Raw genomic sequence first — 14128 nt, 5'->3', positions numbered from 1 at the left:
ATAGTTTTCTCAATATATAGTTTCAGCAAGTTTTTTTTTCTTATCCTAAATTGTAGATACTATTTCCTGTGTTTATTGTTGTTATTGAGAAATTAAATGTTAGTCTAATTTTCATAGGCCGTTTTTAAGATCTTCTCTTTACCTTTGATGTTCTGTTGCTTGACCAGCAATCATAGTCCAGTTAGATTATTTTCTAATTATATTTTAGTTCTAGAAGTTAGTTATTTCTCAAATGTTTGGCTATTTATGAGCTGCTACTTATTCTATACCTAATTATTAAAATATGACATATTTTATTAAAATATAAGTGAATTCTATGCTATGGTTGCAATAATATGTATGCAATCGTTTGTGCCTGAGTGTGCAGTTGGTTATTTCTCCAGACTCAGTCATGGTGGTTGGTTTTCCCACGTGTTTGTGGTTTTATTGTGAGCTTATCATCCTTAAACTTTTATTTGTTGGGTTCTTTAAAGCCTGAATGTGAAATAAATCCATTGAGGATTTGCTTCTGTTTGGTAATTGAAGTCACTTTCAGTTTTTGGCAGTGCACAGCTCAGGGTACAGAGAAAATATAAATTCCAGAATGTTCTGTTTCAAAATGATGATAGAGGAAGATCCTGAATAGACCTCCACCCACAGACACACTAAGTCTATAGCTATATAGGGAAAAATTCCCTCTTTAAAAAAAATGCAAAGGCTAAGTGACAAGTACACATTGGGCAAATGCAAGAAAACTGCAAAGTAGCTTGAGAAGCCAGGACAGAATCTCACCATAAACCCTACTCCTGACAAAGACCCAAAACCTACAGTGAACTCAAAACTGGGAACATCTCCCTGAGGACCCTAGGGTTCAAACCCCACATCAGGCATCTCAACTTTTAAGATACACACTTGAGAAACAAGCCTTAAACACATGTAACTCCAAAAACCAACAGGACTCATATCGCAAGACCCACAAGACTATAGCATCTGAGTCTTTTTAAGAAAAGAAACTGAGAAACTGCTCTTAAAGGGCTCATATATTCAAACTCACCCCACTCCAGAGCCCAGCTCAGAGGCAGCTGCTTATGGCCATGGGCATAAAGGGAAGGAGTTTTACCTGTTTATATTAAAGGCTTAGCCTGAAGGGCAAGCATCTAATTTGACACACAAATCTAAGAGCCCTCTGGAATGTTCTCTGGGGATGGAAACTGGCAGGCATCATCTTCACACTCTTCCTTAGCCGTGCTCCAGAGGACCAATTATCTCCCAGAAGAGAGCTTTTACACACATCTGGTGCCCTGATTTTTTAATGGCTGCCACCTAGGGGATGCTTATTGATCACCTGGCTCTAGAAGCCAGGAGACTTGGCATTCCTGATCTAGTGGACTGTAATAACTGGTGTCACCCAGAAAGTAACTCATACCTTTGTTTGGGGCCCTTATTTTTGTGACTACTGCCAGGGAGACACCTCTCCATTGCCTGGTTCTGGTGGCCACTTGGGCCCCACAGGACAGTAACCAATAAAGAGTTCTTAAACAGCTACAAGAGACCCAAGAGCTCAGTCTTTCTGTGAAGGAGCCTGTTAGCTAACCACTAGGATTGTGGCCTGAAGGGAAGACTTCTGATGAAATACACATCCAGGAGCCAACTGTAATCCTTTCCAGAGAATTCAGAGGGCAGGCACTATCTTCCTCCTCACCCTCCACTATATTCCAGAACATCACTGTCTCCCTAGAGGGGAGATTTACATGTTATCTGGTGCCTTGGTGTTTATGTCTGATACCCTGGTTGTTGGAGCTGCTGCCTAGGGAATGCCCCTTGATCACCTGGCTAAGGTACAGTGAGGGTTTGCATTTCTGGGCCCCATAGAACTGTAACAGCTAGAGATGGTTCTTGGCAGGCTAATACCACCATGGCACTAATAGAGGACTTAGGCTAACTTGCCTGCCAGTCTTTCTGTGAAGGAGGTTTCTTTGCTTGTTCTAGAGCTTCAGTTGGTCACACATTTAGTGGCCAATGAAGCTGCCCTCAGGTAACAAAACAAAATGGCTATCCACTGTGTGAGAGAAGGTATTTGCAAATCCAATATTGCAAATCCAGATATTGTCCAATAAAGGGTTAATATCTAAAATATAAGAACTCCAGCTCAGTAACAAAACCTAAAAAGTGAACAGACAAATTGAACATTTTCCCAAGGATGGCATACAGATGGCCAACAGGCATAATAAATGATGCTCCATATCCCTAATTCAGGAAAATGAAAATCAAAACCACAATGAATAGCTATTCTGAGAAGTGTGAGGTGATATATATATCAAAAGACAAGAGACAAGTCTTAACAAAGATGTTGAGGAAAGGGAACTCTCATGAATTGTTGGTGGGAATGTGAACTGGTGCAACCACTACAGAAAACATTATCAAGGTTACTCAGAAAATTAAAAAGAACTTCCATGCTATCCAACAATTCTACTTATGTGTATTTATACAAAGAGGATGCAGTACTAACTCAGAAAGATATATGCACCTCCATCATCACTGCAGCATTATTTACAACAGCCAAGGTATGGAAACAGCCTAAGAGTCCATTAATGGATGAATGGATAAAGAAATTTTGGTATGTGTACACACACACACACACACACACACACACACACACTGGTTAGACAAAAGAATGACATAGTGTCATTTGTGACAACTTGGATGGACATCAAAAACATGCTGAAGTCAGAAAGACAAATACTATATGATTGCTCTTCTATCAGATCTAAGAAAAAATGTTAAAAACCCTCAAAGATATGAAGAAGAAGCCAGTGGTTTCCTGCTTCCCTTTTATTTGAAACCAAAAGAGACGGTCTGTTTCCAGCTCACTCACTGGTATTCTGGCCCTTGCAAGTCATTTTTTTTTTAATGTGGGGTGTTTGATCCAACTTTATTTCCTGGAACCATGGCTTTTCCTCATTTCCTCTCAGCTCCAGATGTTTCATTTTGTTTTAAATATAATTTATTGTCAAATTAGCTAACAGCATATACAGTGTGTTCTTGGCTTCGGGAGTAGATTCCCATGATTTATCGTTTACATACAACACCCAGTGCTCATCCCAACAAGTGCCCTCCTCATTCCCCATCACCCATTTTCCCCTCTCCCCACCCCCTATCAACCCTCAGTTTGTTTCTGTATTTAAGAGTCTCTTATGGTGTGCCTCCTTCTCTGTTTGAAACTATTTTTCCCCTTCCTTTCCCCCTATGGTTTCCTGTTAAGTTTAGCTCTAGCCGTTTTAAAATTCATATGCTACATTATCAGATACTAGCAGATTTTCCCCCAAATAAGCAACAGCATACTGGCTGGACTTGTGATTCTTCTTCATTTGTGGGATCTGAGTATTGCATTACTTTCCTTTAGCTCTGGAATATGTTTTCTAATTTTTTTTAATGTTTATTTTTGAGAAAGAGAGTGTGAGTGGGGGAGGGGCAGAGAAAGAGGGAGACACAGAATCCGAAGCAAGCTCCGGGTTCTGAGATGTCAGCACAGAGCCTGACGCAAGGCTCAAACTCATCAACAGTGATATCATGACCAGAAGCAATGTTGGACGCTTAAACAACTGAACCACCCAGGCATCCCTGGAATAGGTTTTTCTTTTTTAAAATTGACTTTGAGGGGTGCCTGCATGGCTCAGTCAGTTAAGCATCTGATTTCTGCTCAGGTCATGATCTTGCAGTTCATGAGTTGGAGCCCCATGTCAGGCTTACTTATATTATTAAGTTCTGAGAAATGCCCACAGGGATACAGATAGTCCCCACTTTTTGGACATTCACATTGTGCCACTCTTTTTTTTTTTTTTTTTTTTTTTTTAACCAAAGATCTACATTCCTATGGTAATGGCTTTTTTCATACAAGCAAAGACTCTCTTCAGATTCATTAGTGGAAATAAGTACTAACATAGGTCTTTCATAAGTGTTAAATGGTTTAATGCAAACTTTCAGAAAGTGGAAATACTCTTTGTTTTACTCCATTCTGGCTTATTAAAAGTTTCATAGGAACGCTCTACTTTCAGATACTGGGGGAAACTTGTACCTCTGGAAAACTGGGATAAATTCTGGTTTAAATATCTTAAGTCTTGAAAGACAAAGTGGAGTTAGTGCCATACACATTCTGCACTCTGTGTTGATGACAAATCAGAAGGTTTTGGAAAGGCCAACCTGTGCCTAGAGTTCCAGAATGGGACTCGGCTCAAAGCAGCAACCACAGCCGCAATTTCAAGTCTTACTTTAAGACGCTGGTGAATAAAACTTCACGGCTAGATCTTAGTATGCCATTCACATTATGAAACCGGGAAAGTGAAAGCAATGTGTGCTTAAATAATCTGTACATTAAAGCAGATAATATTTATAGCACACTCGTGTATGGAGAAAATAAAGAACTCAAGATTATATCTACTTATGTTTAGTGTATTACTCATTGTAGTAGAGGAGGGAATACTGGTGAAAATACATGGATGTGAAATATGTATTTTAAGATTTTGCTTTATCACAATGGCCTATATGACTTATTGGTGTTGTGATACTTATTAATCTTGTACAGTTTTCAGTAGGCTGTACTGAAGAGTCTGTTCAGTTATACCTCTCCAAACTCTAAGCATATGTATTGAAATATTTTTAAAGTGTGTATATACCATTAAATTTTACAACAGTAATTTTGTTTTATTTTTAATATGAAATTTATTGTCAAATTGGTTTCCATACAACACCCAGTGCTCATCGCAACAGGTGCCCTTCTCAATGCCCATCACCCACTTTCCCCTCCCCCCATCTCCCATCAATCCTCAGTTTATTCTCAGTTTTTAAGAGTCTCTTATGGTTTGGCTCCCTCCTTCTCTAACTTTTTTTTTCCTTCCCCTCCGCCATGGTCTTCTGTTAAGTTTCTCAGGATCCACATAAGACTGAAAACATATGGTATCTGTCTTTCTCTGTATGACTTATTTCACTTACCATAACACTTTCCAGTTCCATCCACATTGCTACAAAAGGCCAGATTTCATTCTTTGTCATTGCCAAGTAGTATTCCATTGTGTATATAAACCACAATTTCTTTACCCATTCATCAGTTGATGGACATTTAGGCTCTTTCCATAATTTGGCTATTGTTGAGAGTGCTGCTATAAACATTGGGGTACGGGTGCCCCTGTGTATCAGCACTCCTGTAACCCTTGGGTAAATTCCTAGCAGTGCTATTGCTGGGTCATAGGGTAGGTCTATTTTTAATTTTTTGAAGAACCTCCACACTGTTTTCCAGAGCGGCTGCACCAGTTTGCATTCCCACCAACAGTGCAAGAGGTTTCCCGTTTCGCCACATCTTCTTCAGCATCTATAGTCTCCTGATTTGTTCATTTTGGCCACTCTGACTGGCGTGAGGTGGTATCTCCGTGTGGTTTTCATTAGTATTTCCCTGATGAGGAATGATGTTGAGCATCTTTTCACGTGTCTGTTGGCTGTATGGATGTCTTCTTTGGAAAAGTGTCTATTCATGTCTTCTACCCATTTCTTCATTGGATTATTTGTTTTTTTGGGTGTGGAGTTTGGTGAGTTCTTTATACATTTTGAATACCAGCCCTTTGTCTGATATGTCGTTTGCAAAAATCTTTTCCCATTCCGTCGGTTGCCTTTTAGTTTTGTTGATTGTTTCCTTTGCTGTGCAGAAGCTTTTTATCTTCATAAGGTCCCAGTAGTTCATTTTTGCTTTTAATTCCCTTGCCTTTGGGGATGTGTTGAGTAAGAGATTGCTATGGCTGAGGTCAGAGAGGTCTTTTCCCGCTTTCTCCTCTAGGGTTTTGATGGTTTTCTGTCTCACATTCAGGTCCTTTATCCATTTTGAGTTTATTTTTGTGAATGGTGTGAGAAAGTGGTCTAGTTTCAACTTTCTGCATGTTGCTGTCCAGTTCTCCCAGCACCATTTGTTAAAGAGACTGTCTTTTTTCCATTGGATGTTCTTTCCTGCTTTGTCAAAGATGAGTTGGCCATACATTTGTGGGTCTAGTTCTGGGGTTTCTATTCTATTCCATTGGTCTATGTGTCTGTTTTTGTGCCAATACCATGCTGTCTTGATGATTACAGGTTTGTAGCAGAGGCTAAAGTCTGGGATTGTGATGCCTCCTGCTTTGGTCTTCTTCTTCAAAATTACTTTGGCTATTTGGGGCCTTTTGTGGTTCCATACAAATTTTAGGATTGCTTGTTCTAGTTTCAAGAAGAATGCTGGTGCAATTTTGATTGGGATTGCATTGAATGTGTAGATTGCTTTGGGTGGTATTGACATTTTAACAATATTTGTTCTTCCAATCCATGAGCATGGAATGTTTTTCCATTTCTTTGTATCTTCTTCAGTTTTCTTCATAAGCTTTCTATAGTTTTCAGCATACAGATCTTTTACATCTTTGGCCAGGTTTATTCCTAGGTATTTGATGATTCTTGGTGCAATTGTGAATGGGATCAGTTTCTTTGTCTTTCTGTACAACAGTAATTTTAAAAATTCTTTTATATTTGTAGTTCAAAGGGTGAATTATTAATTCAAAAGATACTTACTGGGCAACAGTTCTGTCAGACACTAAAGACCAGGAAAACATAACAGTTAACAGAGAACAACGGTCTGTTCCACAAGAGATTTCATTCCAGTGAGGAGTTGAGAAAATAGATCTATAATTCATCAGGTGTTCATAAGTGCTAAGAAAAACTGGTCACAGGACTAGAGGTGATATGTTCTATTTTAGATACCTCATTAGAGATTACCTCTCTGATGTCAAGTAAAAACTAGTAGTAGCCAGATGAATTTTCTTTCAACTTGCTTTGAAAGCATTGTAGTTTTTGTCCAGTGTTTTGATGCATGTGAACTATATTCATGTAAGTTAACATTTTCTTTGTAATAATAAATTTTGAACTTACCCAATTATATCTATCACTTGACTCCAATTATGATAAATGACACATTTAGATCAAAGGTTTTATCTAGGGCAAGAGACATGATTTATTGACATAGAACAGAACATATTTACTTGGCTTATAGCAAATTACCTCTTTAGCACTGTGCTTAACCAATTTGTTTAAAATATATAGCGAAATCAAACTGCAAAATAGATTTTCTATAAAAAAATATGTAATCAGGGTTAAGGTGTTATGTTACGAATGAGTGAACTGAAGCAACATTACATTGTTTCTAAAGATTACTGGATTATACTTTTTTTTTTAATGTTTATTTATTTTTGAGAGAGAGAGAAATAAAACAAGTGGGGGGGGGGCAGAGAAAGAGGGAGAAAGAATCCAAAGCAGGCTCCATGCGGTCAGCACACAGCCCAACATGGGGCTCAAACCCACAAACTGTGAGATCATGACCTAAACCAAAATGAAAAGTCAGTCACTTCACTGACTGAGCAACTGAGGCACCCCTGGCTGGATTATGCTTGTTATTAATTAGCAACCCAAGAGCCAACACTAAGAAGAACATAGGCATAGACTGAGGTGGTATTTCTGTGTTTTTTCCAAAAATCTTTAACTTTTAGAATTCTTAATTTTCTTGGATTATTTTCTTTTACTCTGCTGAGTTAATACATTTACATCTGGGACATGAGTTGTAAGAGGGACAAGGAGTTGTTTCTGTAACACGTAATCTAGATAAAATGACTGTCATCTTGTTCATTGCTATGGGGCTATTTTTGGTTCAAAAAAAAAAAAAAGACCAACAGAGGTTATGCTTATATACATATTTTTCCATATAACCCTTTGTTGAATTTTTAATAAAATCATTTCCAGCACAGACAAGTGTGTAGTAAAACAGAAGGAAATTTACCCAAGATTTATATGTTGTCAATTTTATAATCTATTCCTTTATTTTCCAAATAAAACCTAAAAGATATTGAAAAACAAGATGAGTTTATCAATAAACATTCATGCAAATATGCTAAATCTGTCCTAACTTCCTTCTTGTTCCATTTTGCAATTCCTTCATATATTACATAAAGTTAGTTTTCCAAAAATTCAAACCATGCAGTTATGCTCACACATAATCTGGAAAAATTGTTTTCATAGAAATCAATGAATTAATTTTTAAAATATGACATTTCTAAAATAATATTTTTATAAGCTACATTATATATAGTTCGTGTTTACAAAGATTATTAGAGTCCTATGGAACTCTTGAGATTTCTAATATCTAAAGCTTAGAAAATATTTTCACATCAATTTTCCATGTTGCTGCAATTTACTATTTAGAAAATGGTTTATTGTCACCAGTCTTTTTAATCTTAATTTTTATTGTATCTTAAAGTGTTTAACATTTTCTCTCCCCTTTTGTATTATTTACTATACATTATTTTTATTCAGGTTTTTTTTTCTTAGAGTTTCAGGTCCACATTCAGCTCTTTCTTTTCAGTACTGGTTACTAGAATCTTTTTGCCTACCATCCTATTCAGAAGGAGCCATGAAAAAATCCCATGCTTAATTTTAGATTATAAGTGACACTGTTTCTGTTTGTGATGTTGAATGAAAAGATAATACCATTTTTAATTGTTTAATGTTTAGTTTTGAAGGAGAGCGAGTGAGTAAATCATGAGTGGGAGGGGTAGAAAGAGAGGGAGACACAGAATCCAAAGCAGGCTCCAGACTCTGAGCTGTCAGCACACAGCCCAAAGCGGGACTCAAACCCGTGAATCGCAAGATCGTGACCTGAGCCCAAGTCGGACCCTTAACTGATTGAGCCACCCAGGTGCCTCCTAATACCATTTAAAAACTTGTTTACAAACTTTCAGTTATATATTAATATGCTGTCCTATTATATAAAATATTCCTTGAAATTAGTTAGGCTTTCAAGTATAAGGTATATTAATTAGGACTTAAGAACTGAATGGACTGAGGAACTCCTACCAGATAATACCTAAAATTTATTTTCCATGTCTTTAATTAAAAACATAGACGTGTTCTGATAAGGTTGAGAAAACATAGCACATATAGAAGAAATAGTTTTCCAATACTAAAGACGCATTATCTTTACCTCAACTGAAAACTATGAGTGGGGGGATCAAGTCCTTGTCCAATAACACTGTATATTCAGCCCTAATAGTGGGCCTGCAACACAGCTGGACTAAATGTTCAACCAAATAATAGACTGCAAGTTATATACATTCTTCCTTTTAGCTTCCTGTCTTTACACACACACACACACACACACACACACACACACACACACACGTCGGAGGGCTTTCTCTATATAAATGTTATATGCCACACTTCTCAATGTATTAAACTCTCTCCTATCCTATCCCTACTGCCTCTAACATCATTCCTTCCATTCTTAGCTGGTAATCTTATGGACTCTCACCTTTCAGCTACTCAGTTGATAATCAATAGAGAAGGCATTCTTTCTTTTTCCATCCAGCCTGAGTTCAGTCAGCCCTCCTCTTCTTGCCTAATGATTTTTCCTTTCTGAAGCGTTTGGTCTCATGACTTCCTCATCTATTTGTCTTGCTCTACTGATGAGAAACCCCTCTTCTGGAACTTACCATCCAACAAGCAAATAACCTTAAGGTTCAATTTGCTGAAACAAAAACAAAAGATAAACACTCCAGTAACTCCATTTCCTTTTCTAGCCACAACTCTCTTGCTGGTTACGTCACCATAAAGCTTCTTGGAACTTAATCCCTTCTTTGGTTTTATGTTTCCTCATTTTCTAGTTAATTCTCAATCACTGCAATTTTCTTTCTGCTTTCATAGTGTTCTTTCTTATTTTCAAAAACATCAATAGGTGCCATTTGGCAAATTTACCAGACATTTCTTATTATCCTATCTACTATGACAATGACAAGTGTATTTTATTTTGAAATAATCATAAAAAAGCATGGTTGCACTTCACTCTAAACTTAAAACTAAAAACAGTGTTTAGTTTAAAAACTAAAATCTTTATAATTAATCTTATCGCTTAACTTCCATTCCCCTTCTCTGAAGAAACCGGTATTTCCAGCTTAGGTATTCTTCTAGACCTAGTTTACATATTCACACTTGTAAAAAAATGTATATTTTTTAGCTTTTATTACATGACATGAGATTTCTGAAAAACTACCAGATTTTAAGGTGATTATAAACTTGTCCTTGACAGAAGGATGTCAAATCCCTGAAAATGACTTTACAAACGAAATGTATCAACTATTTGGAAGACCTATCTTATTGACGTTTTCAAGAATATGTAAGAGGACGTGACATCTGTAAAGATAAGCAAAAAGTGATAATGAAAAATGGCAGAGACACAAAGTGTAGTAAATAAAAAAATAATATCAACTAACTTCCAACTGTGCAATATTGTAAAATAAATAAATTTAATATTGCCAAAATGTAATTGAGTATACTGTATTCTTCATAGGGGCTTCTAGTATACTGGACAGGGGAATAGATCACATTTAGTAGAAATAAAATAAATTTATGAGAGAGCGCAGTATGACTTTTATAAAGTTAGATAACACACAGCATCCTAGTAAACTGAAAAAAAAAAATTTGTAGGGGTGCCTGGGTGGCTCAGTCGGTTGAGCGTCTGACTTCGGCTCAGGTCACGATCTCACGGTTTGTGGGTTTGAGCCCCGCACCAGGCTCTGTGCTGACAGTTCAGAGCCTGGAGCCTGCTTGGGATTCTGTGTCTTCCTCTCTCTCTGCCCCTCCCCGATCATGCTCTGTCTCAAAAATAAATGTAAACATTAAAAAAATTAAAAAAATATATTTTGCACTTCTTTATCCATAGGAGCAAGGGGGATTTGACCAAAGAGTAAAGATGCTTATACATTTTGCTCCAGGGCATTTGTGATGTGGGAGCTCACTCCAACTTGCTGCCCATCGTGGAGAGGTCTTTATAAAGTAGGAGATGATAGGTAGTATTTTGATATATAATTCAAACATTTTGATATTTAGGAATAATTCAACCTGCATTCTTAGAAACTCCTTAAACATAGCAGACCTGCTATAACCCTTGAGTTTTGTCACCTGATGGTGAACAGACTGATGAAGAACAGACTGAAAATATGTTGATTCCTGCTGCCTTATAGCAGCATGATGAGAGCACTAAATGGTAGGCTATGTACTTAGTCACTGATCTGGAGGAAATCTGAGAAATATATAGGAATATCAATCACTATAAAAAGCTGATTTTTTTTTTTAATTACACACGTGAGAAGTAAAGAGTGAGGGCCTAGTTTGACAAGCACCAGTGAACAAATGAAGGAACAGAAACAATTTGATTAGAAATAAAATAAGAAAATTTCCCAGATGAAACATAGGCCTGTAAATCAAGGATCAAGTCACGAAGACCAAGTTCTAAAATTTTATATGTATATATATGAATGAAAACAGTCTACAGTTGAATATCCCGGTAAAAAAAAAATAAAACAAAATAAAGGAAAATAAGAAAAGAGCAACTCAAGAATTAGACAGGGAAAAATATGTTAGCTCTTCCAAGGGGCCTCAGAAATTTCCTTTTCAAAACTATGGACCAAGATGATCTTACCATACTATCAATATTTTCACCATGAGGGATATGAGGAACTCAAGGAAGACATGAGAAGATCTAGTGTATACTAATGGGGATATTAAATTTGTTTAGTCAAAGATTTAAATGTCATCTCAGAGGAATATATTTTACCTAGGTTTATACAGAAAACAATATTTTTATCCCGTAATTTACAGAAAACGGTTTCCTGTTCCTTGCCTTCTCATTTTCTTTCTGTCTTCTGTAGTATGTATACAGCACCCCTTAGCTATAGACAGAACCCAGATCGAAATAATTCCCTTATTTGGGAAGACATTAACTTATATGAGACATCGATAAAAGGAGAGATCAGCTGACCTAATATGAACCGTGAAAACTGACACACACACACACACACATACACAAAGAATTGAGAGACAAATGCATCCAGTCACAGCTGATATCTGCTTATCTAGAGATGCTGAAGTCATAAACTGGAAGAAACATTGAAATGAAACAGACAAACCTAGAATCAGAGAACTGATGATTACCAGAGGGGAGATGATGGCGGGGGGGGGGGGGGGGGGGAGGGGAGGAGATGAAATAGGTGATGGGGATTAAAGAGTGCGCGTATCATGATGAGTCCTGAGCTATGTACAGAATTGTTGAATCACTGTACTGTATACCTGAAACTAACATAACACTAGCATGGCCATAACTATATTGGAATTAAAACAACAACTTTGTTAAAAAAAGAAACCTCTCTGCATAGTCTTTGCAGTTAGCTTGCTGGCAATCTATAGTCATTTCAAAATAAATAGAATAATTTAAAAGAATAATTTTCTCTACCTATGGAAATACACACTCCTTTTAAGTATCCTATAATCAAGACATAGAAATCTCTTCATCAAATATTAACAAAGTGCTTCTTTTCATCTGATATTGAATGCCAGTGTGTGCCAATTCCTGGCAGTTAACATTCACTAATCACTCATTTACAGAGAATCGCCTGAGTGCCAGACATCGCTCCAGTCACCATGTCAGTCTAATTGGTTAACGAATATCATTTGGTTGTTTTCACATTTAATCCCTTGGCGTTAAGTATTTTCAGTACTGTGAGGCATACTTCTCCATCTTGACTCCTGGGTACTTTCCCAACTAATTGACTTTCAAACGGTTTTTCTTTGACACTTAAACGGACCACAGAATGTCTCAAGGAAGAGTTAACATTTAAGTTACATGATGAAGAAAGGCTTTGTTGCTAAAATAGAAAAATAAAACTGCTTTAAACCACAAATGCTTGCAAAACTACTTTCTGTCTGATAACTGCTTTCCTCAGAGAGAGGGAGATACAGAAATGAAACATGTTATCTTTTAGCCCTTTTCTGATTCATTCCCCTTGCCCTATCTGGCAATTTAGTGTCTGAGCCATTTTCAAATACCTCTTCTTTAAACTATAAGCACTTTAGATAATGCAAAAACTGAATAATGAACTTTTACTGAATGCTAAGTTTCATCTTACTATTAGTATGTAAAGGGGTTGCCATTAGTTGCCTAGGACAGTAAGATTTCAAGTCCTGGATCACTGAAATGAAGTCCAATAAAAACTTATGAGATAAAATTAGATGCTCAGGAATCAGGAGAAATAGTGGAATTTGAAGCGGGCAGTAGATGAGGAGGCAGGACAGATAATGGATAGAGGTCTATTTCTGGATACAATCAGAATGGTTATGTTTAAAGCTCCTGAAGGGGAGTCTGCCCCTTTGTCAGACACACACAGATCAAGCTATAAACATCTAAGCACCTTGGATCACAAGCTGCTATAAGGGATAGATTTTTAAATCTTCAGTATCACTGCCTTTTGAATATCTTGAAAGTTTCCAACTCAATAATAATAGTATTGAATATAGTAATAGATATAAAATATACCTTGCCTTCCACTCAGTAAAGTGTCTCAAAATTAAAATAGATCAGCCACATCTAAGTTTCAAATCGAGTGTCTAAGATAGTAAGTTATGTTATTTTCTCACATAATGGGAGCAATAACAATTCAACTCAATTATCTCAAGAATAAAATTACAGACTTAAACTTTTTAAACTATGTATTAATTTAATAAAGTTATGCATTGGCTATAAAGGTTTCAGAGTGATCTATACCTTAAACTTGTGTGGAACTTACATACTCATATTTTAAAATACACCTAAAATATAAAATGTTTTACATTCTATAAACCTAAAACATTTTTAAGTAATTATGTAACATTTACCAGGCACTTTGCTATTTATAAAGAAGCGCTCTCACTTCTTTTGTCTCATTGGTCAGAACAAACTTTTGAGGGAGGCATAATTAAGCCCATTTTAGAAATGAAAAATGACTGACTCATGAAGTGGCTTGCCCACAGACACACAGCTAGAAAATGGTAAATCCGACCCAGGGTGTCATTCTTGTGCTTGAAATTCTCACATTCTTTTTAGTCTACCCAGATAAGTAAATTATTGTTAAAAATGAAAATCATTAAGGGTGTAATGTCAATGAACTATGGCTTTACCTAATCATTTTTAAGCCCATTAATATAAAATCAATGTCCTTTAATGTACACAACAGCATAGAAAATTTGATTAGAGAAGTCTGGGTAAAATTAAAAAAAAAAAAAAAAAAAG

Source organism: Neofelis nebulosa, chromosome 7, assembly GCF_028018385.1.
Source record: "Neofelis nebulosa isolate mNeoNeb1 chromosome 7, mNeoNeb1.pri, whole genome shotgun sequence".
In the NCBI taxonomy this organism is placed as follows: Eukaryota; Metazoa; Chordata; class Mammalia; order Carnivora; family Felidae; genus Neofelis; species Neofelis nebulosa.
Note: the sequence above shows the minus strand (reverse complement) of the source record.